Below are 25893 nucleotides of genomic sequence, written 5' to 3'. Positions count from 1 at the left end.
CTATAAGGTCTTAAAACAGGAGGGGACCGAGGCTGCACTAAGCAATTATAAGGAGTGCAATAAAAATTGTAAAAAAGAAATTAGGCAGGCAAAGATTGAAGCTGAAAAACAAATCGCTAAGGATATCAAATCTAACCCAAAAAAGTTTTACAAGTACATTAACTCTAAAAAAAGAAAGGTTGACTGTATAGGACTCCTAAAGGATGAGGATGGGAACTCAATGGTGGATGACCAAGGTAAGGCAGAGTTATTAAATGCTTTCTTTGCTTCTGTCTTCACAAAAGAAACAGCACTGTTGCAAACTACAGAGGCAGAAGAGTCTCAATCTTCTAACTGTAATATTAAATACTTAACACAGGAAGAAGTGAAGGCAAGACTAAATAAATTAAAAATAGACAAGGCACCTGGCCCGGATGGCATGCATCCTCGGGTCCTAAGGGAATTAAGTTCAGTTATAGATAAACCCCTTTATCTTATCTTTTGTGACTCTCTTGCAACTGGCAGAGTCCCAGTGGATTGGCGTACAGCCCACGTTTTCCCATTATTTAAGAAGGGCAAAAAATCTGATCCAGGAAATTATAGACCTGTAAGTTTAACATCAGTTGTATGCAAACTATTTGAGGGGTTACCTTACTAAGAGATACTATACATGACTTCATAGTAGAAAATAATCTTATTTCTCAGCATCAACATGGGTTTACTAAAGACAGGTCCTGTTTGACTAACATGCTCAGCTTTTATGAGGTAGTGAATGCTAATATGGATATTGGGAATGCTGTAGATGTGATATACTTGGACTTTGCAAAGGCCTTCGACACTGTTCCCCACAAAAGTCTGGTGCAAAAGTTGAGGATGCAAGGACTGGGGAAGAGTCTGTGTTCATGGATAGGGAACTGGCTAATGGACAGAAAACAAAGAGTTGTGGTCAATGGATCGTACTCAAAATGGGAGACTGTTAGCAGTGGGGTCCCACAGGGGTCTGTTCTGGGTCCAGTGCTCTTCAATTTATTTATTAATGACCTAGTAGATGCAGTAGTGAGCAATGTTGCTATTTTTGCAGATGATACAAAATTGTGCAGAATCATCAACTCTCAGGAAGATAGTGTCATATTGCAACAGGATCTGGATAGGATGGCTATATGGGCACATACATGGCAGATGAAATTCAATGTTGACAAATGTAAGGTCATGCATTTTGGACGTACTAATGGTCTAGCACCATACAAAATAAATGGGATACAGTTGGGGACATCAAACTTGGAGAAGGACTTAGGAGTACTCATTGTGTCACGACCTGTTCCTGCTGGTGACGTTTGTGAACTGTATGGACTTCCTCTGTTCACCAGCAGATGTCCCCTCATTTCAAGAACATTTTACATTCCTCCTGAAGTTCCCTCTGCCCACCAGCAGAGGTCTCTGTATTCAAGAACTGTGTCTCTGCAGCCTTGGAAGAGGTCACATGACCATCCTGCAGAGTATATAAGTCCAGCTACAACAGAACACTGTTGCTAGTTCATTGATGTGGATAGCCCTAGAGCCTGTGTTCTGGTCATTGCTCCTGTTACCTGCTTCCTGATACCTGTTTCCTGTTACCTGTAACCTGTCTGCCTGTTACCTGATTGTTTGACTCCCTGGTGTATGATATTGGCTTTGTCTGACTATTCTTCTGCTCACTGATTGTATTGCTTGATGTCCTGGTATCTGATCTCGGCTTGTTGACTAACCTATTGCCTGCTGCATATGTCCTGCGCTTGATTGTATATTATCCTGTGTATATATATTAGTTAGTTAGCTTAGACAGGGTCCGGGGTTCACTGTGTGCACACTGTATATATTATATTTGGTTTGTGTATGTCTGATCGTAAGACATTTGCCTGCAACCGTATTGCCAGTTTGCAATCATTTTGCTACTTGTACAGTTCACTTGTATTTATGTCATTCACCAATTGCAGCATCACTTGTGTGTGTATATATCCTGCCCTTGTAAATAAATCATTACTTTATTTCACCTTATCCCTGGTTTGGTCTTCAGTATTTCTACATTAAGTGACATTCTGCATTCAGTGCAAATCTGCATGCACTGCTCGTTACAGAATGAACTAGCCAAAACAGTCACTAGGAAATACTGAAGGTTCATTTGTTCCAGCCATGGGGTTAAACTGGACTCCGCAGGATATAGATTACTTTGCCATATTTGCAGAGGAGGATAGAAAACACTGCTATAAAGAGTTTTTAGATTACTCTTATGATGAATTGCAGCAATTAATTTCACAAATTAATTATTTTGTGCAGCAAAATATTTTTTCAGTGTCTGATGTACAAGCCCTGCTGCAGATTCTGCAAAGTCTTTTGGTAGCAAAAAATCCAGCTATAACAACCTATTACCAGCCTAATCAACAGATTAAGCCAATTAACCCTTTAAGCTATGTTCAGAGTAATCTATCTGCTCCCATTAAAAGTGACTGGGACCCTCCGTTTGGAAAATGGGAGATTGAGTGTCTGTTTAATGATTTGAATGATGATTGGAGGTCTTTTATTAGCTATTATGCTCAGAAAGATGAACAATTTGTTTCCGCATGTATAAAATCTGCAAAAACTTTGGTTGATTTGGGTGTGTGCATGCAAAGGTCTGTTTCTCCTTTAATTGATGCATGAGAGAGAGTTCTGTCCACTTACTTTCCTTCTGCTAATCTTTCTAATGACCAGCTCACACAGTGCTCAGTGGCTAAGGTTAAACCTGCTTCTAATCACAAATCAGTTCCCCTTCAGACTGCAAAAAGATCTACACCTTGGTTAAAGCAGTATCCAGTTACATACCAAGAGCCTGTTCTCGCTTTGAAAACCGTCAAGAAAGCAAAGAATAAACGGAAATACTTTTCAACCTCATCTATTCACCATTTACTACCTGTTGCACCAGATCCAGGTGGAATCACCTTACAAACTTTGACACAAAAGCCTGCAGACTCTTGCCTCCAGCCTGCTGCAGAACCTCTCATCCAGCCTGCTGCAGAACCTCTCATCCAGCCTGCTGCAGAACCTCTCATCCAGCCTGCTGCAGAACCTCTCATCCAGCCTGCTGCAGAACCTCTCACCCAGCCGCCTGCAGACTCTTGCACCCAGCCGCCTGCAGACTCTTGCACCCAGCCGCCTGCAGACTCTTGCACCCAGCCGCCTGCAGACTCTTGCACCCAGCCGCCTGCAGACTCTTGCACCCAGCCGCCTGCAGACTCTTGCACCCAGCCGCCTGCAGACTCTTGCACCCAGCCGCCTGCAGACTCTTGCACCCAGCCGCCTGCAGACTCTTGCACCCAGCCGCCTGCAGACTCTTGCACCCAGCCGCCTGCAGACTCTTGCACCCAGCCGCCTGCAGACTCTTGCACCCAGCCGCCTGCAGACTCTTGCACCCAGCCGCCTGCAGACTCTTGCACCCAGCCGCCTGCAGACTCTTGCACCCAGCCGCCTGCAGAACCTTTCATCCAGCCGCCTGCAGAACCTTTCATCCAGCCACCTGCAGAACCTTTCATCCAGCCACCTGCAGAACCTTTCATCCAGCCACCTGCAGAACCTTTCATCCAGCCACCTGCAGAACCTCGCATCCAGCCTCCTGCAGAACCTCTCATCCAGCCTCCTGCAGACTGTTGCACCCAGCCTCCTGATGAACTTTGCATACAGCCATCTGCAGAACCTTGTCTCCAGCTTCCTGCAGACTCTTGCTTCCAGCCGCCTGCAGACTCTTGCTTCCAGCCGCCTGCAGACTCTTGCTTCCAGCCGCCTGCAGAACCTCTCATCCAGCCGCCTGCAGCACCTCTCATCCAGCCGCCTGCAGAACCTCTCATCCAGCCGCCTGCAGAACCTCTCATCCAGCCGCCTGCAGAACCTCTCATCCAGCCGCTTGCAGAACCTCTCATCCAGCCTCCTGCAGACTGTTGCACCCAGCCGCCTGATGAACTTTGCATACAGCCATCTGCAGAACCTTGTCTCCAGCTGCCTGCAGACTCTTGCATCCTGCCAGCAGAACTTTGCATCCAGCTTGCAGAAACCTGTATTCAGCTCACAGTCTTCTTACTTTCGGTACAGCAGTGGTTAACTTCATCTCTTCCTGCCAGATCTTTGCAAACTACAATTTCTGACATGTCTACACAGCCTACAGCTCCTGCCAAGTCTGCAAGGGACAGCACTTCGCTCCAGCCACTGCCAACCAGTTTACCAGCCTGTCCAGGTGCATCTTTGCCAACCAGTCCAGCTGCATCTCTGTCACCAGGTCCAGCAGAAAGTTTGCTATCCTGCCCAGCTACATCTTTACCATCTTGTGCAGCTGCATCTTTGCCAACCAGTCCAGCAGTAAGTTTGCCAGCCCGTCCAGCTGCATCTCTGCCCTCCTGTCCAGCTGCATCTCTGCCATCCTGTCCAGCTGCATCTCTGCCAACAGGTACAGCGGAAGTTTTGCTTCAGCTCGCACAGTCTTTGCGTCAGCCCGCACAGACTTTGCTTCAGCCCGCACAGACTTTGCTTCAGCCCGCACAGACTTTGCTTCAGCCCGCACAGACTTTGCTTCAGCCCGCACAGACTTTGCTTCAGCCCGCACAGACTTTGCCCCAGCCCGCACAGGTTTTGCTCCAGCCCGCACAGGATATGTTTCAGCTTGCACAGACTGTATTGGGGTGTCTACCAACGGTCCAGCCAGGTGCTCAGCCAACGGCCCAGCAAGGTGCTCAGCCAACGGCCCAGCCAAGTGCTCAGCTAATGGTCCAGACCCCTGAAGCCAGCCAGCCTGTTGCCACCCTGCCTGAAGCCAGCCAGCCTGTTGCCACCCTGCCTGAAGCCAGCCAGCCTGTTGCCACCCTGCCTGAAGCCAGCCAGCCTGTTGCCACCCTGCCTGAAGCTTTCCAGCCTGTTGCCACCCTGCCTGAAGCTTTCCAGCCTGTTGCCACCCTGCCTGAAGCTTTCCAGCCTGTTGCCACCCTGCCTGAAGCTTTCCAGCCTGTTGCCACCCTGCCTGAAGCTTTCCAGCCTGTTGCCACCCTGCCTGAAGCTAGCCAGCCTGTTGCCACCCTGCCTGAAGCTAGCCAGCCTGTTGCTACCTTGTCTGATGCCCACCCTCTAAAGACTTTTGTTGATGCCCACCCTCAGACTTTTGTTGTTCCTCAGCTCCTACAGACTTCTGACAACAAAGCCCAGTTTTGCAGACCTCTGCTAAAGCCAAATCGGTTGTCCTGGTGGAGGTATACTATTGAACTGTTTGGCTGGAGACTTGTTTACATGCTGTCCTTCCTGCTGGTGTCTAGTCCACTGCCCTGCTTGATGACATCTGCTTCCTGGTTCTGCCTGCTGCCTTTCCTGATATCTGGTTCCTGGTCCTGCCTGCTTCTGTTTCTGATGACATCTGGTTCCTGGTTCTGCTTGCTGCCTTTCCTGATGACATCCAGCTCCTGGTTCTGCCTGCTGCCCTGCTTGATGACATCTGCTTCCTGGTTCTGCCTGCTGCCTTTCCTGATATCTGGTTCCTGGTTCTGCCTGCTGCCGTTCCTGATGACATCTGATTCCTGGTCCTTCCTGATGTTCTTCAGACTGCTGTGTGTCTTGCCTTGTTGCCTGACGGTCTCCAGTCTGCTGTCTGCCTTTTCGCCCAATGTTTCTTGGGACCCAGGTGGATGTGAATTGGTAGTCTGGTGGAGCGTCCTGAGGCCGCTCCTCAAGGGGGGGGTACTGTCACGACCTGTTCCTGCTGGTGACGTTTGTGAACTGTATGGGACTTCCTCTGTTCACCAGCAGATGTCCCCTCATTTCAAGAACATTTTACATTCCTCCTGAAGTTCCCTCTGCCCACCAGCAGAGGTCTCTGTATTCAAGAACTGTGTCTCTGCAGCCTTGGAAGAGGTCACATGACCATCCTGCAGAGTATATAAGTCCAGCTACAACAGAACACTGTTGCTAGTTCATTGATGTGGATAGCCCTAGAGCCTGTGTTCTGGTCATTGCTCCTGTTACCTGCTTCCTGATACCTGTTTCCTGTTACCTGTAACCTGTCTGCCTGTTACCTGATTGTTTGACTCCCTGGTGTATGATATTGGCTTTGTCTGACTATTCTTCTGCTCACTGATTGTATTGCTTGATGTCCTGGTATCTGATCTCGGCTTGTTGACTAACCTATTGCCTGCTGCATATGTCCTGCGCTTGATTGTATATTATCCTGTGTATATATATTAGTTAGTTAGCTTAGACAGGGTCCGGGGTTCACTGTGTGCACACTGTATATATTATATTTGGTTTGTGTATGTCTGATCGTAAGACATTTGCCTGCAACCGTATTGCCAGTTTGCAATCATTTTGCTACTTGTACAGTTCACTTGTATTTATGTCATTCACCAATTGCAGCATCACTTGTGTGTGTATATATCCTGCCCTTGTAAATAAATCATTACTTTATTTCACCTTATCCCTGGTTTGGTCTTCAGTATTTCTACATTAAGTGACATTCTGCATTCAGTGCAAATCTGCATGCACTGCTCGTTACACATTGACAACAAGTTAAATAATCGTACTCAATGCCAAGCAGCTGCAGCTAAAGCTAACAAAATTTTGGGATGCATTAAAAGGGAAATAAAAACTCGAGATGCTAGCATAATATTGCCCCTGTTTAACTCTCTAGTAAGGCCACATCTGGAATATGGAATTCAGTTCTGGGCACCACATTACAAAAAAGATATTGCAGTTTTAGAGCAGGTGCAGAGACGAGCAACAAAATTGATGCGTGGGATGGAAGGTCTCACTTATCGAGAAAGGTTAGATAAACTGGGTTTATTTAGTCTAGAGAAAAGACGCCTTAGAGGGGATCTAATTAACATGTATAAATACATCAGAGGGCAATATAATACCTTGGCGGATGAGCTTTTTGTCCCTAGGCCTTCTCAAAGGACTAGAGGACATGATCTGCGCATGGAGGAAAAACGTTTTAACCATTTATTTAGGAAAGGGTTCTTTACAGTAAGAGTGATTAAGATGTGGAATGCATTGCCACAGGAAGTCGTTATGGCAAACTCTATACCTGCATTTAAAGGGGGCTTAGATGCTTTCCTTGCGTTGAAAGACATCCATGGCTACAATTACTAGGTAATGCCTAATGATGTTGATCCAGGGATTTTATCTGATTGCCATCTGGAGTCGGGAAGGAATTTTTCCCTTTAGGGGCTAATTGGACCATGCCTTGTAAGGGTTTTTTCGCCTTCCTCTGGATCAACAGGGATATGTGAGGGAGCAGGCTGGTGTTGTACTTTATACTGGTTGAACTCGATGGACGTATGTCTTTTTTCAACCAAAATAACTATGTAACTATGTAACCAACCATGCTTTTTGTTTCATTCTGCACTGCACAGCTTGCTTCTAATCAGCCCTGTTAAAATCACCGACTGAGCATTCAGTCTGGCTTTGCTATAATGACTCAGCTATAATGATTCCTGAGCAGAGCCAGCAGGGGGCAGGCTTAGACTTGAAAAGACATGAGAGAACACAGACTGAGCTATAAATATTCCTGAGCAAAGCCAGACTGAATGCTCAGTCAGGGATTTTATCAGGGCTGATTAGAAGCAAGCAGTGCAGTGCAGAATGAAACAGAAAGCAAGGTAGGTGTTTTCTCTAATGTTCCCACTGATATATATGGTAAAATACATGAGGGTGCTTCGTCACTAGTTAACTTTAATGATTCTTTCCTAATTGCATTAATTTCAGGTTTTCTTGAAAATGCCATTTCTGGTGAATGCCCGGAAAACCAGTCATTAACTGCTTGCCGATGGGCATGGCGGCAGCCCCAGGACCGCCTAACGCCGATCGGCGTAAAGTCCTGGGGCTTCGTTTTGCACGCTGAGCCTTCAGTCTCCCAGCTGGAGACTGTTAGATGGCGAAACCGCTGTCTAATTACCGTGTACATCGCTGCAATCTACAGCAGCGCTGTACTGGGGACAGCCGTGTGACACAGCTGTCCCCTCCAGAGTCTCGTCAGTGATCGGCTGGCGGGGGGAGGAAGGGAAAATAATTAAAACAATTGGCACATTTTATTACAAAAATAAAGAAATAAATATTTGTAACAAACAAACCTTGGGGGAGTTATCAGCCCCAACCAACAGAGATCTCTGTTGGTGGGGAGAAAGGGGGGGGGGGGGGGAATCGCTTGTGTGCTGTGCGGCACTGCAGCTTGGCCTTAAAGCTGCAGTGGCCTATTTTAGAAAAAAAATGGTGTTGGGTGTGTGTGTGTGTGTGTGTGTGTGTGTGTGTGTATTTAAAGCCTGTGGTCCTGAAGTGGTTAACCTCCCTGCCGGTTAATTTTTCTTGCCAAATGGGCAAAAATCCTTTTTTTTTTTTTATTTTTTTGTTTCATGTAAAGCTACCAGAGTGGTAGCTACATGAAACACCACTAGAGGGCGCATGTGTCCCTCTAGTGCGATCGTCGCCGGCACTAATAGCAAACAGGGGAGCGCGTATATAACGCGTTCCCCCTGTTTGGCTTCTCCTGTCGCCATGGCGACGATCGGAATGACGTCATGGACGTCAGCCGACGTCCTGACGTCAGGCGCACCCGATCCAGCCCATAGCGCTGCCCGGAACTCACTGGTCCGGGCAGCGCAGGGCTCTGGCGGGGGGGGGGCCTCTTTTGCCGCTGCGTGCGGGCGATCGCCGCAGAGCGGCGGCGATCAAGCTGTGCGCGCGGCTAGCAAAGTGCTGGCTGCGTGCACAGCACTTTGAATAGGGCGAATCGCCCCAATAGAGCCGGAGAAATCCTCCTGCGCGGCATAGCCCGAGCTCAGCTCGGGCTTACCGCCAGGGAGGTTAAAGGACCACTATCGCAAAAATAGTAGACAGAACCAACATATTTTGGGCCAGTCCATCTCCTCCTCGGGGATTTTCAGGGTTTTTGTTTGTTTTCACCAGCATTTCCTAAACAGCAGTTTAACTGCCAAAAGAGTAAGATACCAGCCAGTCTCCCAACTCACTTGCACACTGTTGTGTCAGACTTTGCAACGTCTGTTCAGGAAACGCTGTTGAGAACAAAGAAAACCCTGAGAATCCCCCATGAGGAGATGGACTGGCCCAAAACCGTCATAATTTAACTGCTTACTTTTTTTTTGCGATAGTGGTCCTTTTAAAAGACCATTCCAGTGAAAAAAAAAGCTGTTAAAATCTGACATGTTTTGGACTAGTCCATCTCCTCATAGGGAATTCTCAGGCTGCATTTCCACTTGTGCGGTGCGGAATCGCCGGGAAATCACCGCAGACGAAATCGCGTGCAGGTGCGATTTTGCATGCGTTTTTTTCCCGCGATTTCGCATGCGATTTCGCATAGGGTAGTAGGTGGGCGATTTTAACCATATCACTGCCTGTGTAAATTAACATTACCTCCTATGCAAAATCGCATACGAAATCGCGGGGAAAAACGCATGCCAAAACCGCATGCGATTTCCCTATTAGATACATTGTATGCGATTCGCTTAGCGGTGTGCGGGGAGCGAATTCTGACGGCTCTGCTGTGCAGATTTTCCCCGCACACAAAAACGCTCTGCACAACGCACAAGTGGAAACAGGCACATCCTTTTGTATTGGCTGTGCGAATCCGCATGCGAACAATGCATGCGGATTCGCTATAGTGGAAATGAGCCCTTAGGGTTTTCTTTGTTTTCAAATGCGTTTCCTGATGAGCAGTTTAACTGCATAAATAGTAAGATATCATCCAGCCTCCCTACTCCCTTGCACACTATTTTGGCAGTTGGACTTAGCAACTGCTGTTCAGGAAATGCTTTTGGAAACAAAGAAAACCCTGATAATGCCCCCAGAAGAGATGGACTAGTCCAAAACTTGTCGGTTCTCTCAGGTTTTAACTGATTACTTTTTTTTCACTGGAGTAGTCCTTTAAGGACTCTTTCTGATGAACAGCTAAATGTCACGTTAAAGGGTTCTGTGGGGGGGGGGGGGGGGGGGGTGTTAAAGATAAAAACAGACACTTACAGTGGTTTGCAAAAGTATTCGGCACCCTTGAAGTCACATTACTGCTACAAACATGAATCAATTTTATTGGAATTCCACGTGACAGACCAATACAAAGCAGTGTACACATGAGAAGGGGAACGAAAATCATACATAATTTCCAAACATTTTAAAAAACAAAATAACTGCAAAGTGGGGTGTGCGAAATTATTCAGTCCCCTGAGTCAATACTTTGTAGAACCACCTTTTGCTGCAATTACAGCTGCCAGTCTTTTAGGGCAGAGCTTTTCAACCTTTTCACGAATTGTACTACTTTTATTGCCTGAAAAGTTTCAAGTACCACCAGTGTTCCCGCGTAGATCTGACCCGATCAGGCTTGGCTGTTTCTGCCAGAGCCCGAGCGGAGAGCAGCTACTGCGCATGCGCTCACGCCGACAAGAAGATCTTCTAGGGGTCCCAGCACTGGATCCTCTCTACTGAAGAGGAAGGGGGAAGCCTCTATAGGACCTAGGGGCTTCCCTCTCCAGAGGTAAGTACCCCCCAGGGGCACTTTTTTTTTACAGGTTCTACTTTAAGAAAAGGGGGCATATGGGAGGGGAATAGTAGGAGGTATTGGTGGGGAAAAGGATTAAGATTAGATTGCTAGCCTACATTATTAGCAATCTGTAGGTAGATTGCCAATATAGGTAGCCTTTCCAGTTCCTCCTTCTCTTCCCTACTTCAATATAGGTAGCCTCCCACCACCACAGAGCTGGGCAGTGACCCACCACAAAGTTTGGCTACCCCTCGCCCGCTCCTCGATGTGCTGCCCTGCAGCATAGTTCAGACCTCAAATCAGTGGTAACCCGGACACAGTGAAGAGAGAGCCAGGTGAACGGTGCACAGTGACGGCACATATACTTCAAATACAGGAAGTGAGCAGTGGTCACTTCCTGTATTTGAAATATGCCCACCATCACTGTGCACTGTTCACCTGGCTGTCTCTTCACTGCTGATCTGAGGTCTGAAGTATGCCGCAGGGCAGCACAGCGAGGAGCGAGTTAAGGGGAAGCCGAACTTTGTGGCAACAGGACGGGACGAGGACAAGCAGCAGCCTGGCAATTAAGTAGCAAACTTGGAGTGTACCACCTGGCCAACAGCAATGTACCACTGGTTGAAAAGCCCTGTTTTAGGGTATGTCTCTATCAGCTTTGCACATCTAGAGACTGAAATCCTTGCTCATTCTTCTTTGCAAAACAGCTCCAGCTCAGTCAGATTAGATGGACAGCGTTTGTGAACAGCAGTTTTCAGATCTTGCCACAGATTCTTGATTGGATTTAGATCTGGACTTTGACCGGGCCATTCTAACACATGGATATGTTTTGTTTTAAACCATTCCACTGTTGTCTTGGCTTTATGTTTAAAGTCGTTGTCCTGCTGGAAGGTGAACCTTCGCCCCAGTCTCAAGTCTTTTGCAGACTCCACGAGGTTTTCTTCCAAGATTTCCCTGTATTTGGCTCCATCCATCTTCCCATCAACTCTGACGAGATTCCCTGTCCCTGCTGAAGAGAAGCACCCCCAGAGCATGATGCTGCCACCACCATATTTGACAGTGGGGTTGGGGCCTGAGTCACAAAGCGGTGCAAACACTTTGCACGCCTGTGAAAAGCCCTTTATCACGCCTAAACTTAGTTAAGGCGTGATCTGAAGGAATTCGTGCGAACTCCCGCGCGCAAAGTTTTGCGCGCGCAGCGATCCGTATTTCGCGCGAAGCGCCCATTAAACCCTATGGGACTTTGCGCGCGCAAAGTTGCTTCGCGCGAATTATAGCACAAAGCGGTGATAACTTTGCTAGTGCAAAGGTTATCACGCCTAAAGTCTTTTAGGCGTGATAACTGAGTTATCACTGCTTTGTGAATCAGGCCCAGGTGTGTTCAGAGTGATGTGCAGTGTTAGTTTTCCACCACACATAGCGTTTTGCATTTTGGCCAAAAAGTTCCATTTTGGTTTTATCTGACCAGAGCACCTTCTTCCACATGGTTGCTGTGTCCCGCACATGGCATGTGGCAAACTGCAAACAGGACTTCTTATGCTTTTTTGTTAACAATGACTTTCTTCTTGCCACTCTTCTATAAAGACCAACTTTGTGCAGTGCACGACTAATAGTCGTCCTATGGACAGATTCCCCCACCTGAGCTGTAGATCTCTGCAGCTCGTCCAGAGTCACCATGGGCCTCTTGACTGCATTTCTGTTCAGCGCTCTCCTTGTTCGGCCTGTGAGTTTAGGTGGACGGCCTTGTCTTGGTAGGTTTACAGTTGTGCCATACTCCTTCCATTTCTGAATGATCACTTGAACAGTGCTCCGTGGGATGTTCCAAGGCTTTGGAAAACTTATTGTAGCCTAAGCCTGCTTTAAATTTCTCAATAACGTTATCCCTGACCTGTCTGGTGTGTTCTTTGGACATCATGGTGTTGTTGCTCCCAATATTTTCTTAGACAACCTATGAGGCCGTCACAGAGCAGCTGTATTTGTACTGACATTAGATTACACACAGGTGCACTCTATGTAGTCATTAGCACTCATCAGGCAATGTCTATGGGCAACTGACTGCACTCAGACCAAAAGGGGCTGAATAATTACGCACACCCCACTTTACAGTTATTAGTAAAAAAATGTTTGGAATCATGTATGATTTTAGTTCCACTTCTCTTGTGTACACCACTTTGTATTGGTCTTTCACGTGGAATTCCAATAAAGTTGATTTATGTTTGTGGCAGTAATATGACAAAATGTGGAAAACTTCAAGTAGGCTGAATACATTTGCAAAACTTTTTCTGCTGTTATGGTTTGGAGTTATCACATACCTTAGGAGCACTGGCCCTTTAGTAGTCAGTGCCAAACAGTTGCATGCTGGGGGTTCTTTTTATCTATAATATATTCCTCCTCTTCCATTTATTTCCCTGTCTAGCTGCTTATCTGAAACAGGATCCCCTGCTTACTTGTGTTTACAAGCAAGGCTGAGGTGACTCAGCGATTGGAGAAGAAAAGAAAAAAAGTAAAGTGCAGAAATGACATCAGGATTTAGCCTAAACCGTGGGCAAAAGACATGGTGCCCAGTGCCCACTAGGAACAGAATTCTCTTCATTTACTATATAAAATTCACTGAAATCAGGACAGAACAATACATGTGTTATGTAAGTAGATCAAGTATTTATCTACTTATATATGTGTTTTTTCCCTGGCATAGTATGGCTAATCTTACTGCTTTAAGTGCGCTACTGTCAGTTATTCTTGTGAAAGAGCCCTCCTTTCTTACAGCAAAGAGATGCATAACTACTCTGGGTATACCCTGCAGCCCTAAATGGGCCCTCAGCTATGGGGAGTTCAAACTACTCACACTCCCATCATCCCCCCCCCCCCCCCCCCCCCCATAGCAGGTGTGCTCTTGTAACCCCCACTAGGTGGAGAGTTGCACGGTGGCCAGACTGTTATGGCAGATGGGCTCCAAGGCCTTGGGGGATCTAGGGAAAGGGTTTGAACATTAAAGTACCACTCCAGTAAAAAAAAAAAATAAGCAGTTAAAATTTGACAGAACCGACAGGTTTTTGACTAGTACATCTCCTCATTGGGGCTTCTCAGAGTTTTCTTTGTTTTCAAATACATTTCCTGAACAGCAGGGCCGGATTTGTACTGTTTACCGCTCAAGGCCACTGTCACCAGCCACCCCCCTTCGGTATAGGTAGCCAGATGACCCCTCCCCTCCAGTATAGGTAGATGACCCGCCAGTATAGGTAGCCAGATGACACCCTTAATCCCTCCTTTTCCCACCCCTCTTCAGTATAGGTAGCCAGCTCGCCTTCACACTGCAGCAGCCATCAGTGTCGCGCATTTTTCCACTCATCTCCAGTGCAGAAGCTTCCTCTTCCTTTCCATCTCCAATGCTGCCCAGGTCCATAGTTGCCAGCGGCAATGCAAACGTGCACAGAGAGCAAGGTGGCTGCTGCACAGGCGGCTCACAGCAGAGTGCTCACCTGATCTCCCTGCATTGCAGCTTTTGCAAGCTTGCAAATGCTGCACCAATTTAGCCTGCTGCTTTGGTGCCCTTGCTTCTGTGGTGCCCTAGGCTATGGCCTAAATCCGGCCCTGCTGAACAGCAGTTGTGTGCAAGTTAGTAGGGAGGCTGGATGATATCTTACTTTTTACACAGTTAAAGGGGAACTGAAGTAAGAGGTATACAGAGGCTGCCCTATTTATTTCCTTTTAATCAATACCAGTTGCCTGGCAGCCCTGCTGGTCTATTTCTCTGCAGTAGTATCTGAATAAAACCAGAAACAAGCATGCAGCTAGTCTTGTCAGATCTGACTTTAAAGTCTGAACCACTGAAACACCTGATCTGCTGCATGCTTGTTCAGGGGCTATGGCTAATAGTATTAGAGGCAGAGGATCAGCAGGGCTGCCAGGCAACTGGTATTGCTTAAAAGGAAATAAACATGACAGCCTCCATATACCTCTCTCTTTAACCCTCCTGGCGGTATAAAAAAATACGCCAGGAGGCAGCGCGGCAGTTTTTTTTAATTTTTTTTTTTTCTATATCATGTAGCGAGCCCAGGGCTCGCTACATGATAGCCGCTGCTCAGCAGCATCCCCCCGCCCTCTTCGATCGCCTTCGGCGATCTCCGATCAGGAAATCCCGTTCAAAGAACGGGATTTCCTGGAGGGCTTCCCCCGTCGCCATGACGTCACCGACGTCAGGTCGTCATTGGGAGTCCCGGGCCACCCCTCGGCGCTGCCTGGCACTGATTGGCCAGGCAGCGCACGAGGTCTGGGGGGGGGGGGCCGCGCGCCGCACCGTATAGCGGCGATCGGGCGCGCGGCGGCGGCGATCAGGGTGCTGGCGCAGCTAGCAAAGTGCTAGCTGCGTCCAGCAAAAAAAAAAATTAAACAAATCGGCCCAGCAGGGCCTGAGCGGCACCCTCCGGCGGCTTACCCCGAACTACGTTCGGGGTTACCGCCAAGAAGGTTAATTCCCCTTTAAACTGCTGTTCAGGAAATGCTTTTGAAAACAAATAGAACCCTGAGAATCACCCATGAGGAGATGGACTGGCCCAAAACCTGTCAGTTTGTAGCTGCTTACTTTTTTTTAGCTGGAGTGGTTCTTTAAAAAGGGTTACATCAGTTTCCCCAGTGGCGTAGCAATGGGGATAGCCGCCATAGCGTTGCTACGGGGCCCCGCGGCAGCGCTACGTCACAGGGGGCCCGCAGCTGCCCGAGAGGACTTTTTTTTTTGTTTTGTTTATTTTTTTTTTTGTTTCGCCGGGCCCCCTCCCTCACCTCAGTGCCCCCCCCCCTCCTCACCTGGCCCCCCCCCCCTCCTTTTATCAGCGGCGGGAGGTGAGTCATATACAGAAAGCTCCGGCGGGGGTAAGCAGCCACTAGAGGTTCAGCTGCTTCCGGGCTACGGTGTCCCCACTGTATTGCTGCTCGCACCACTTCCTGGTCTATTGCGAGCAGCAATACAGTGGGGACACCGTAGCCCGGAGGCAGCTGAACCTCTAGTGGCTGATTACTCCGACGGAGCCTTCTGTATATGACGCACCTCCCGCCGCTGATAAAAGGAGGAAGGACCCCAGGTGAGGCAGCTACCTCCCCTCCCGCACGGCTACCTAACTGCCCACCCTCCCACCCGGCTGCTACCTAACTGCCCACCCTCCCACCTAACTGCCCACCCGGCTACCTAACTGAGGGCTACCTAACTGCCCACCCACCCGGCTACCTAACTGCCCACCCTCCCACCCGGCTACCTAACTGCCCACTACCTAACTGCCCACCCGGCTACCTAACTGAGGGCTACCTAACTGCCCACCCACCCTGCTACCTAACTGCCCACCCACCCGGCTACCTAACTGCCCACCTGGCTACCTAACTGCCCACCCTCCCACCTGGCTACCTAACTGCCCACCCGGCTACCTAACTGCCCACCCGGCTACCTAACTGCCCACCCGGCTACCTAACTGCCCACTACCTAACTATCCACCCTCCCACCAGGCTACCTAACTGCTCACCCTCCCACCTGGCTACCTAACTGCCCACCCTGCCACCCAGCTACCTAACTGCCCACCCGGCTACCTAACTGCCCACCTGGCTACCTAACTGCCCACCCTCCCACCTGGATATCTAACTGCCCACCCGGCTACCTAACTGCCCACCCAGCTACCTAGCTGCCCACCTGGCTACCTATCTGCCTACCCTGCCACCCAGCTACCTAACTGCCCACCCAGCTGTCTAACTGCCTACCCTGCCACCCAGCTACCTATCTGCCTACCCTGCCACCCAGCTACCTAACTGCCCACCCGGCTACCTAACTGCCCACCCTGCCACCTGGCTACCTAACTTCCCACCGGCTACCTAACTGCCCACCTTTCTACCTAACTTCCCACCCGGCTACCTAACTGCCCACCTTTCTACCTAACTTCCCACCCGGCTACCTAACTGCCCACCTTTCTACCTAACTTCCCATCCGGCTACCTAACTGCCCACCCGTCTACCTATCTGCCTACCCTCCCACTCGTCTACCTATCTCCCTACCCTCCCACCCAGCTACCTAACTGCCTACCCAGTGCATTGCCTGCACCGCAAATAGTGTGCCAGCCTGCCCAACCACCCTCCCTCCAGGTAATTAATGTTAGCCCACTATAGACCTAACTACATATACTGCATTTTGTGGGGAAATCTGGCGACAATCTGATTGCATTTTGTGGGGAAATCTGGCGACAATCTGATTGCAATTTGTGGGGAAATCTGCCAACAATCTGGTTGCATTTTGTGGGGAAATCTGCCGCCAATCTGGTTGCATATTGTGTGGAAATCTGCCGACAATCTGGTTGCATATTGTGTGGAAATCTGCCGACAATCTGGTTGCATATTGTGTGGAAATCTGCCGACAATCTGGTTGCATATTGTGTGGAAATCTGCCGACAATCTGGTTGCATATTGTAGGGAAATCTGCCGACAATCTGGTTGCATATTGTAGGGAAATCTGCCGACAATCTGGTTGCATTTTGTGGGGAAATCAGATTGCCCCACAAAATGTTTGGGTGGGAGGTCCGAGGTCTGTGGGGTTGGAAGGTCGAGGGGGGGGGGGGGGGGGGGGGCATAATTTTTTTTTTTGCTATGGGGCCCAGTCATTTCTAGCTACGCCCCTGAGTTTCCCCATGTGGTTCCATGATTTGCAGTTCAGGACTCCAAGCAGGAAATAATGCAAATCTTCTCTATTTTTTTTTATGAGTAGATAAAAGTAAAAGTGTTGCATCTGCTCACAATGCAGGCCTTAATTTGTAGCATAACATTTTAATTACTAGTCCTAGCATACGTCGGGTGCCCCATACTTAGCAGTGCACATCAGGTAAACCCTTGACCAGTGTGGGGTGAAGTGCGGGCAGCACTAATCAGCAGCGCAATTCCCTTCCCCTCTCTGCTGTTCTGCTAGCAGCTCCAGCCCTCAGGTGTGCTGCTCTGCTGCTCCTCGCTTCTTGTTTACAGCAGACGCTTCTCTCTCCCCCAGTAACAGAATGGGGAGGGGGAGAAGGAGGGAACTGCGCGTCACCACCACCACAGAGAGACCCCCACCACCAGCGACCATCATCCTCTCGCGGGAACTCGCTTGGCTCTCGTCCGCCATATTTCGCCCTGCCAGTATTTTGGTTTCGTCTGCTGCCTGGAAGTGGAGAGAAGTCACCATAACTATCCCATAGACAGAGCTGCTGGGAGAGGAGGGACCGTTACGTTTCGGGAGTTGTGACGTCAGAGCAGTTTGGTTCCGCCGGCGGAGCGCGGGACGCTGTGGACTGGGCCGGACAAAGTTCGTGTGGCCGGAACCATTGCCGTGTGGCGGAGGGGGGGAGGTGTGATTGCCGGGCCGGGGCAGCAGAAGCGGCGCTTGTCCCCCCTCCCCCCCTGCTGGCTAGAGTTGGCTCACCAGGACAGACTGACGGACGGGTGTCACGGCCAACACGCCGGCCCCTAGCCCGACCTGGCGGCGGAGGAGGAAGAGGCTGAAAGGTGAGCCTGGTGCCCGGGAGTGGTTCAGGCTGGTCCCAGGCCTGTTGGAAAAGTGGGGGAGGGGCGGTGATATGACTGTAGGCCCCGGCTCCAGGCCTGTCACTGACATTTCTGCAGAGTTGGGGATATGGGGCGAGTGGAGTTGTGCAGCCTGGATGTGTGCAGGGCAGCAGGACACATGCCAGGGGGCAGCAGGCCTGTTTTTATCAGAAGTCTGATTTGTTATTTTGTGTAAATTCCTACATTTTGACCAACACGTCTAAGTTGTTCGGTTTTGATTATACTGTTAACTTTTAATGGTGCCTGCGACAATTATATCTATAATTAAAGTAGGACTCCAGCCAAAGCTTTCCCTTTAGATTTGAGTACAGTGAAGACTAGAGGTGAGCTTTCAATTCGACTTGGAGTCATTTTATAGTGCACAAGAGGCATAATTCACCTGGGCTGACCCGGAACTTTATGTAGGACAGAAGGCCAATAATAATAATTACCCGAAGTCCATATTCAATAAGGCTGACTGGTATTTGAATCTATCAATTCGGATTAACCCTGCGTAACAATCCAGTTCAGTCCATGGGAATGCACGCTGATTGAATAGTTCAAAAAAATTATTGTTGGAATGGGCAGCCTTGTAAGGTTTATTTAATTGACATCCCTGGTTCAAATCTGGGTCAGGACACAATCTGTGGAGAGTTTATATGTTCTCCTCCTAATTTCTAACCTCCCCGGTTTCTATAGATTTGTGTTTATTGGATTACTAAGGTTGTGAACTTGTGTGCACTGACTTGGTGAGCCTCCTCATAGGGATGTGCCAGGATTGTTCTTGATCAATGCCTCTTGTTACCATGGGAATGTCAAATGAAGTTCTCACAGTGTAGTGCTGTTTGCATGTTTTCACACCTCCCATCTTCATAGAGAAGTACTCTGTGCTTGGCTGAGGGCTTAGCAGGGTATCTGCTGATCATGCACCAAGTCCTTCCCAAAATGCTCCTTAGGTCTAGTGCACACTACACTTTCAGGGCTTTGCTGATCACTGGCGATCAGCAAGTTCTTTGACAATGTAATAAAGTGGACGTTTTCTCACTACAGCAATGTGATTTGTATAACATCGCACTACACTTTCTGAGCTATTGCGCTTGAAGGAATGCTACTAAATCTCACTTTCAAAATCTTTTGAAAAATTTTAACTAATATGCAGTTGTGATTTGTAATGTGAACTAAGCCTTCGTGAAAATTTTGGACAGCAATAATATAGTAAGTGTGTACATAGTTCAAGCTTTTTTTTTTTCACCTCAATGAAATGTGATTTCAATCTTCCCACTGGATATATTTCCTATCTTTCGATGTAATTTAAACCATCTGTAGGAGAAAAGAGATACAGCACAGCAGGGACACAAACTGAAATAAAAACTTGAAAGACGTGCAAACCTCTTCACTCTATCCAGAACTAAATAAAGCTTGTGGTTTGTTTCACTGTAATAGTTAATACTTGGAACTGTTTGTGTCTTCTCATATTTTTTTTTTGTGGCTATTTTCTTGTTTTTTTTTTTTTTTTCTTTTTACCTCTGAGTAGGAGTTTAGTTTTGAATGTGTATTCTAGGAAAATATGAATATACTTACTATGTGTAAGCCTGGCTTCATGTGGTGTGTTTTTGGTTTTTAATTTTAACACCTTTTTTAGGTGCTAAGCTCACCTTAAGGTATACCTGAAGGGGAAAAAGTGCCCAATATGGGTACTTACCTTTGGAGAGGGAAGCCCTCCTCACCATTCAAACGATGACACCCTCGCAAACGTGTCGAAGCTTGCCTGCCTGCGCACTACCACAGAGCAAAAGGGGCTCTGATTTTTTTGTGGAGCATGAGTGGCAGCTCTGTGCTACTGCAAATGCACGAGCTGTCTGCGCCTTTGCAGTCTGGGCAAGCTCTGTGGAACTTTGGGTGCCCCAGCACTGGAACTCCAGAGGTAAGTATTTACATTTTTAAGGTAAAACTCTTCCAAGTTTATGTTAAAAAAACACTTTTGGGACCCACTGTAGTTAAAACTATGCCGCACTTGTGGCTGCCTGAAGCAGGGAACACATTAGACAGAAATGCTAGCGTTGCGGTTTCAAGTTTATGGGCTGTAAAATTGCACAATGTGGTTTTTAGATTGTATGTTTTTGAAAATGCACAACTTGCTGTGTAGTTTTTAAAAAAGAATGTAAAGCGCACATAATGGGCTCTATTCTCAAAGAGCCAAAAGTACCGCAAAATTTTAGCGCTAAATTCCCGCCAGCGGTAAACTCCGCATTTTTTCAGCATTCACTAACATTTTCCGCATGTTTTCCGCATGCGGGAAAAAAGATGCGGAAACAGGCATTATTCATGCGGGAATCATGCGGTAAAAAGGTCGCATGAAAAAGTGTTTAAAAAAAAAAAGTTAAAGTCCACCAAGCACAGCCCTTAAGCCTCCACACTTCATTACAGTCAATGGGATGCGGAATATATCACCTACTTCTTGTAGGTGATAAAAATTCGGTAATTAACGAAGAAATGATGCGCCTGAACATCTTTGAGAATTGATCTTTTATTGCGGAAAATACCGACTTTTGCGGAAATTTTACCGCATGAATCCCGCACTTTTATCACACTTTTTCCGCATGCGGAAAAAACATGCGGAACATTTTGAGAATCCCAACTTGCCGGTATTTTGGGTGCAAACTTCCCGCATGTACTTTACCGCATGCGGGAAGTCTTTGAGAATAGAGCCCAATGTATCTTTATGGAGATGCAGAGGAATGTGGTTTTGATTTTATTATTCTTATTGTATTCTATTCAGTAAATTAATAATAAAAAAAAAAAAACCCGCACAATGCAAAAATACATAGTTTTCTGCACTGCCTAGTGTGCTCCTAGCCTTATGCTCTGTACCTCTGTCAGTAGCTGGTTTCATTGACTTCTGGCCCCGATCACAGTGAACAGGAAGTGTAAAAAACACTACTAGTTTACTTTAGGGGACCCTCTCGAACTGCTAGGTTTTCAATAGGTTGTAGTAAACTACACCCACCCTATTTGGCCAATCACAACAATTTGTGCTGTAAGAGGGTATTGTGATTGCAAAACTGTTCCCTATGTGGTTTCCTGCTTGGTCCCCTAAAGTAGACTAGTGCCGTTTTTCAAAATGAAAAAAAGGCTCTGGTCCTTCACCACTTAATCCACTAGTACAGTATATCTACGTCATCTGTGGCTTCAACCAAGCTGCATCCCTAATTGGTCTAAGGGGAAATAAGTCCCTTTAACCAATTAGCGCGCCCCCCCCTCCAAGTGTGGATGAACGATCACCGCTGTAGCAAACAGCGACGATCCTGCAGCCTCTGTATTCAGCATTACAGCCACCTCCGTACTGCCCTGTACACGAGTCCCAGCTTGATGACGTCAAGCCGGGACTCGTGTACAGGGCAGTACGGAGGTGGCTGTAATGCTGAATACAGAGGCAGCTGCTGCAGGATCGTCTCTGGAAAAAGGAAAGGTGAGCCAGGTTTGCTGAACGTGCTTTTTGTAAAGAGACTCTGAAGCGAGTCTCAATCCACTCTTTTTTAACTTGTATTAATGTAAAGCACTATAAGCCCTGCTAAACCGCTGCATCCCGTGGCAAAACGAAGGGTCTATACCCCCCAAATCCCCTCTGCTGAGTAGGGCTGAACGATTTTCGGTTTTTAAACCGAACTCGTGATCAGCAGTAAGACGATCTTGAGATCGGCAAGCTGGGAGGTTTTCCGCGCTGCTGCTAACTTCTCTGCTCCCTCTCACAGCCCCCTTCGCCAGAAAATCCGCGTCGCCACATTGCCGCGGTCAAGCAGATGGGAGAAGAGCCAGGCCTGAAAGAGGAGAGCAGCGCTCCCTGCCACGTGATGTGGCGCCGCTGGTCATGTGATGTGCTGATCAGATGATGCTGCAGCTCTCTCTCCGTGCGTACTCAAAGCGCTGGGTGGAGAGAGAGCATTCCACAAGAAGAAATGTGCAGAGGGCCGTCATCCTCTTCACTCCCGAGCTGCTAATCACCCGGGGAGGCACGCTCATCCAGGGTAGCAGTCTGCCAATCACACACCAGCTGCAGGGGGTGCTGTGCTGAAGGAGGAGGTCAGTGCAGGGGGACAGGTGTGTCATGTGCTTCAGGGGGGGGGGGGGGGAATTGTGCTGGGACAGGTGTCACATGGTGGTGGTGGGGGGGCGGGGGGGAAAGAGTTGCATATGGGTACAGGTGTCTTGTGTTTGGGGGGGGGGGGGGGGGTCTGGGCGAGATGTGCTGGGGAATCATACTCGGGTGGTGTCAGCTGTGTCATGTGCGGGGGGAGGAGGGGGGGTCATGCTGGGGGAAAGTGTGTTGTGCTGTGGAACAGGTGTGCCATATGGTTGGGGGGGTGGGGGGGGAGAGTAGTGTATGGGGACAGGTGTGTTGGGAGGGGTTTCGTGCTGGGGGGGGACTTGTGTTGGGAGATAGGTGTGTCATGTGCTGGGGGCAATCATGCTGGTGCACAGGTGTGTCATGTGCTGGAGGAAAAGTGTGTTGTGCTGGGGGACAGCACGGCAATGCGGATCGGGACTTTCTTGAGGGGGGCGGGAGCCAGATAAGGTACCAGCAGCGGTGAGGAAGAGAGTATCTATCACTGCAGCACCTGTACTGGTGCACTTATAGCTGGCCTACCTATACTGGGGCACCTATAGCTAGCTACCATTACTGGGGCACCTATAGCTAGCTACCATTACTGGGGCACCTATAGCTAGCTACCATTACTGGGGCACCTATAGCTAGCTACCATTACTGGGGCACCTAAAGCTGAATAAACTATACTGGGGCCACTCATACTCACCATCGACGTGCTGATCCATTGTGTATTAAAAAAAAAAAAAAAAAAAATCCTGAATCAAACAAGGCTGTGGAGTTGGGGCTATTTTGGGCACCCGGAGTCGGAGTTGGATTCGGAGTCGTGGTTTCGTAAACTGAGCAGTCGGAGTCGGATGATTTTTGTACAAAATCCACAGCCCTGTTAAGTATTAGACTAAGGAGTCGAAGTCATCAAATCGAAATCGCAATTTCTGACAGAAATCGTGCAATTCAATCTTTACCTAAAATCGTTCAGGCCTACTGCTGAGTCCGGGGAGCGCTTCCTGCTTGAGACAGAGCTTAGGGCTTTAGCTCTGCCCCTTCGTGCGTAATTCCCCGCTGATCGCCGCCTCTCCCTGCCCCTCTCAATCTCCCTTCACTGAGAGGGGCAGGGAGAGGCGGAGATCTGCGGGCACATTGACGCGCATGCCTCCATGAGCAGCTAAATTCACGACCAACAAAGTTGTGGATTCTGCAGAGGGGATTTGGGGGGTATAAACCCCTCGTTTTGCCGTGGAGATGCAGCAGTTTAGCAGGGCTTATAGTGCTTAACATTAAAAAAGAGGGGTTAGACTCTCTTCAGAGTCTCTTTAAACAGATCTCTGCACAAAGGGGAGGCTGCCTAATAGTAGGAGGGGGGGGGGGGGGGGTCGGGGCTTCTGATGTACAATCCTGGGGGGGGATAGTAATTATGGGGGCACATCTGGCTATCCATACTCCAGGGGGACCATAGAATTTGGTTTCTCCACTATAAATTGTGAGATGAGCCAACATCGGGCACATCTGGCTAGCTATGCTTTGGGGGAGAGGGGATAATAACAGGGTCCTATCTGGCTTTCTATACATGGGGGGGGGCTGACGTAATACCAGGGGCACATCTGGCTATATACTGGGGGGGCGGCAATTCCAGGGGCACATCTGGCTATCTATACTGGGAAAGCCTAATACCAGGGGACACATCTGACTATACTAGGGCTGATATTGGGGGACACTTCTGGGTTTACTGGGGACACATCTGGCTATCTACCGTGGGGGGGCGCTAATACTGGTGGCATGTTTTTTATATACTGTAGCATTTTTTTTTTCCCCCCATTAAAATGCATAGAAAGCGCAATTTTTCATGGGACAAAATATCCCCAAATGAAAGTCAAATTTGTCCTGAAAAAAACAATATCTAGATCATTTAGGTGTCTAGCTAAAATGTCAAAACTGCTTTGATCCATAAGGGGAAAACAAGGTCTGGATATGAAGTGGTTAAAGTGTACTTGAGACTAGTTGAATAAAAAAAATTATACTTATCCGGGGCTTCCTCCAGCCCCATGTACTCAGTAGGCTCCCTCGCCATCCTCCTGGGTCTTCAGTCTTCCCTGTAAGAAAGGCTTCAGTAGCACCCGTCGGGTTGCACTTTGCATGCGTGCAAGCGCTGCGTTCCTGTTGACAGGAGCATTCTATGCCTGTGCAGTACTGGCGCAAAATGCTGCCAGCACCAGGCCATGCATGTACAGAGCAGCCCGGTTGCCGCGACTGAAGCCTTTCTAACGGGGAAGATTGAAGATGAATGGAGCTGGCCAGGAGCATGTCGAGGGAGCACACCAAGTACATGGGGCTGGAGTAAGCCCCAGGTAAGTATGAAATCTTTTAATAAACTGGTTTCAGGTTTCCTTTAGGCTTCTTGCACACAGGGACGTTACAGGTGCACGTTAGTGCAGCCTGTAACGCTCCCCCAACGCACAGCAATGTAACACAAGTGGGCTGTTCACACTGCCTACGTTGCGTTACATTGTAACGCAGAAAAGTGCTGCATGCTGTGCGTTCTAGGCGGCTAAGCCTCGTTAGACTGTTTGCACATGCTCAGTCATGTTGGGGAGGAGGGGAGAGCGGCCAGGCACATGGCTAATTAATATTAACTGCACTCAGTGACGTGCAGTGTTGACTTCCTGGAGCGGCCGCCCTGTGCGGCGATTGGCCGGGCGGGAACACGTGATGCCGCATGCGTCCAAGAGTACGCATCACGGGCGCCAGAGTGAGCTGCACAACGCGGCTCACTCCGACGTCCACACCAGAGAGCACCAGGCGTTGGGTTAGGGGCACGTTATGTGCCCTATAACGTCCCCTAAACGCACCGTCCAGGTGTGTCACTAGCCTAAAGGCGCCAGAGCCTGTTAGTCTCATAGTCTCAAATGAGTTAAAAGACAACTGAAGCGAGAGGGATGGGGAGACTGATATATATATATATATATATATATATATAGATATCTATCTATCTATCTCTTTATCTCTCATTAACTGGTAGTCCTTCCGATCCTCTGCCTCTAATACTTTGAAGGCTCGTACACACAGACCAACCAACTGCTTGATTATCGTCTGACTTTAGTCTTTTGGACGATAATCAGGCATGTGTACGAGCACAAATGACTAGATGAGCAATTTGATAACAAGCAGTTTGCCCGATCCAACCATTGGATCTGCACACATGACTGTTGGGCTGATGTTGTGCATTTGGTTGCATGTGTACAAGTTGTTTGAACGAGTTGTACTTGTTCTGAATGCAGCCGTATTGTGCATTACATCATTCTGCTTGCGTGCACAGTATGTAAATGACTTGTAGTCATGTGGACATACAGGTTGTACGGTTGGTCGTGCGCTTGTTGAACGTGTGTACGCAGCTTGAGCCATAGACCCTGAACATGCATGTAGCAGATCATGTGTTTCTGACATTGTCAGATCTGACAATATTAGCTGTATGCCTATTTTTGGTGCTATTCAGATACTACTGCAGCCAAATAGATCAGCAGGGCTGCCAGGCAACTGGTATTGTTAAAAAAAAACAAAAAAAACAAATTGGCAGCCTCCATATTCTTCTCACTTTAGTTGTTCGAATGCAGTTAACGGTCACCTGAAATGATTGGCAGTGTAGTCACTGTATTGGCAGTCTGCCAAGCTGCTTGTTATGCTGTGGGGGTGGGAAATTTAGAGGCCCCCTGCTATTGAAACTACAAAATAACTGGGGGTTAGACAT

The 25893-nt window shown here is 48.3% G+C and overlaps 1 protein-coding gene across 2 annotated transcripts in view; it reads left to right on the top strand.

The window, feature by feature from the left end:
* The first annotated feature begins 17609 nt into the window (after positions 1-17609).
* TAB2 (TGF-beta activated kinase 1 (MAP3K7) binding protein 2) overlaps positions 17610-25893 on the top strand; it is a 91550-nt gene continuing 83266 nt past the window's right edge. For both annotated transcript variants that reach the window (XM_068231727.1, XM_068231726.1), the window contains exon 1: positions 17610-18010. The gene's annotated coding sequence lies outside the window, so the exon portion shown is untranslated. The remainder of the gene's footprint in view (positions 18011-25893) is intronic.

The sequence above is a fragment of the Hyperolius riggenbachi genome, chromosome 4 (assembly GCF_040937935.1).
Source record: "Hyperolius riggenbachi isolate aHypRig1 chromosome 4, aHypRig1.pri, whole genome shotgun sequence".
NCBI classification, from domain to species: domain Eukaryota; kingdom Metazoa; phylum Chordata; class Amphibia; order Anura; family Hyperoliidae; genus Hyperolius; species Hyperolius riggenbachi.
The sequence above is the reverse complement of the archived record's forward strand: the minus strand, read 5'-3'. Positions and strand labels throughout refer to the sequence as shown.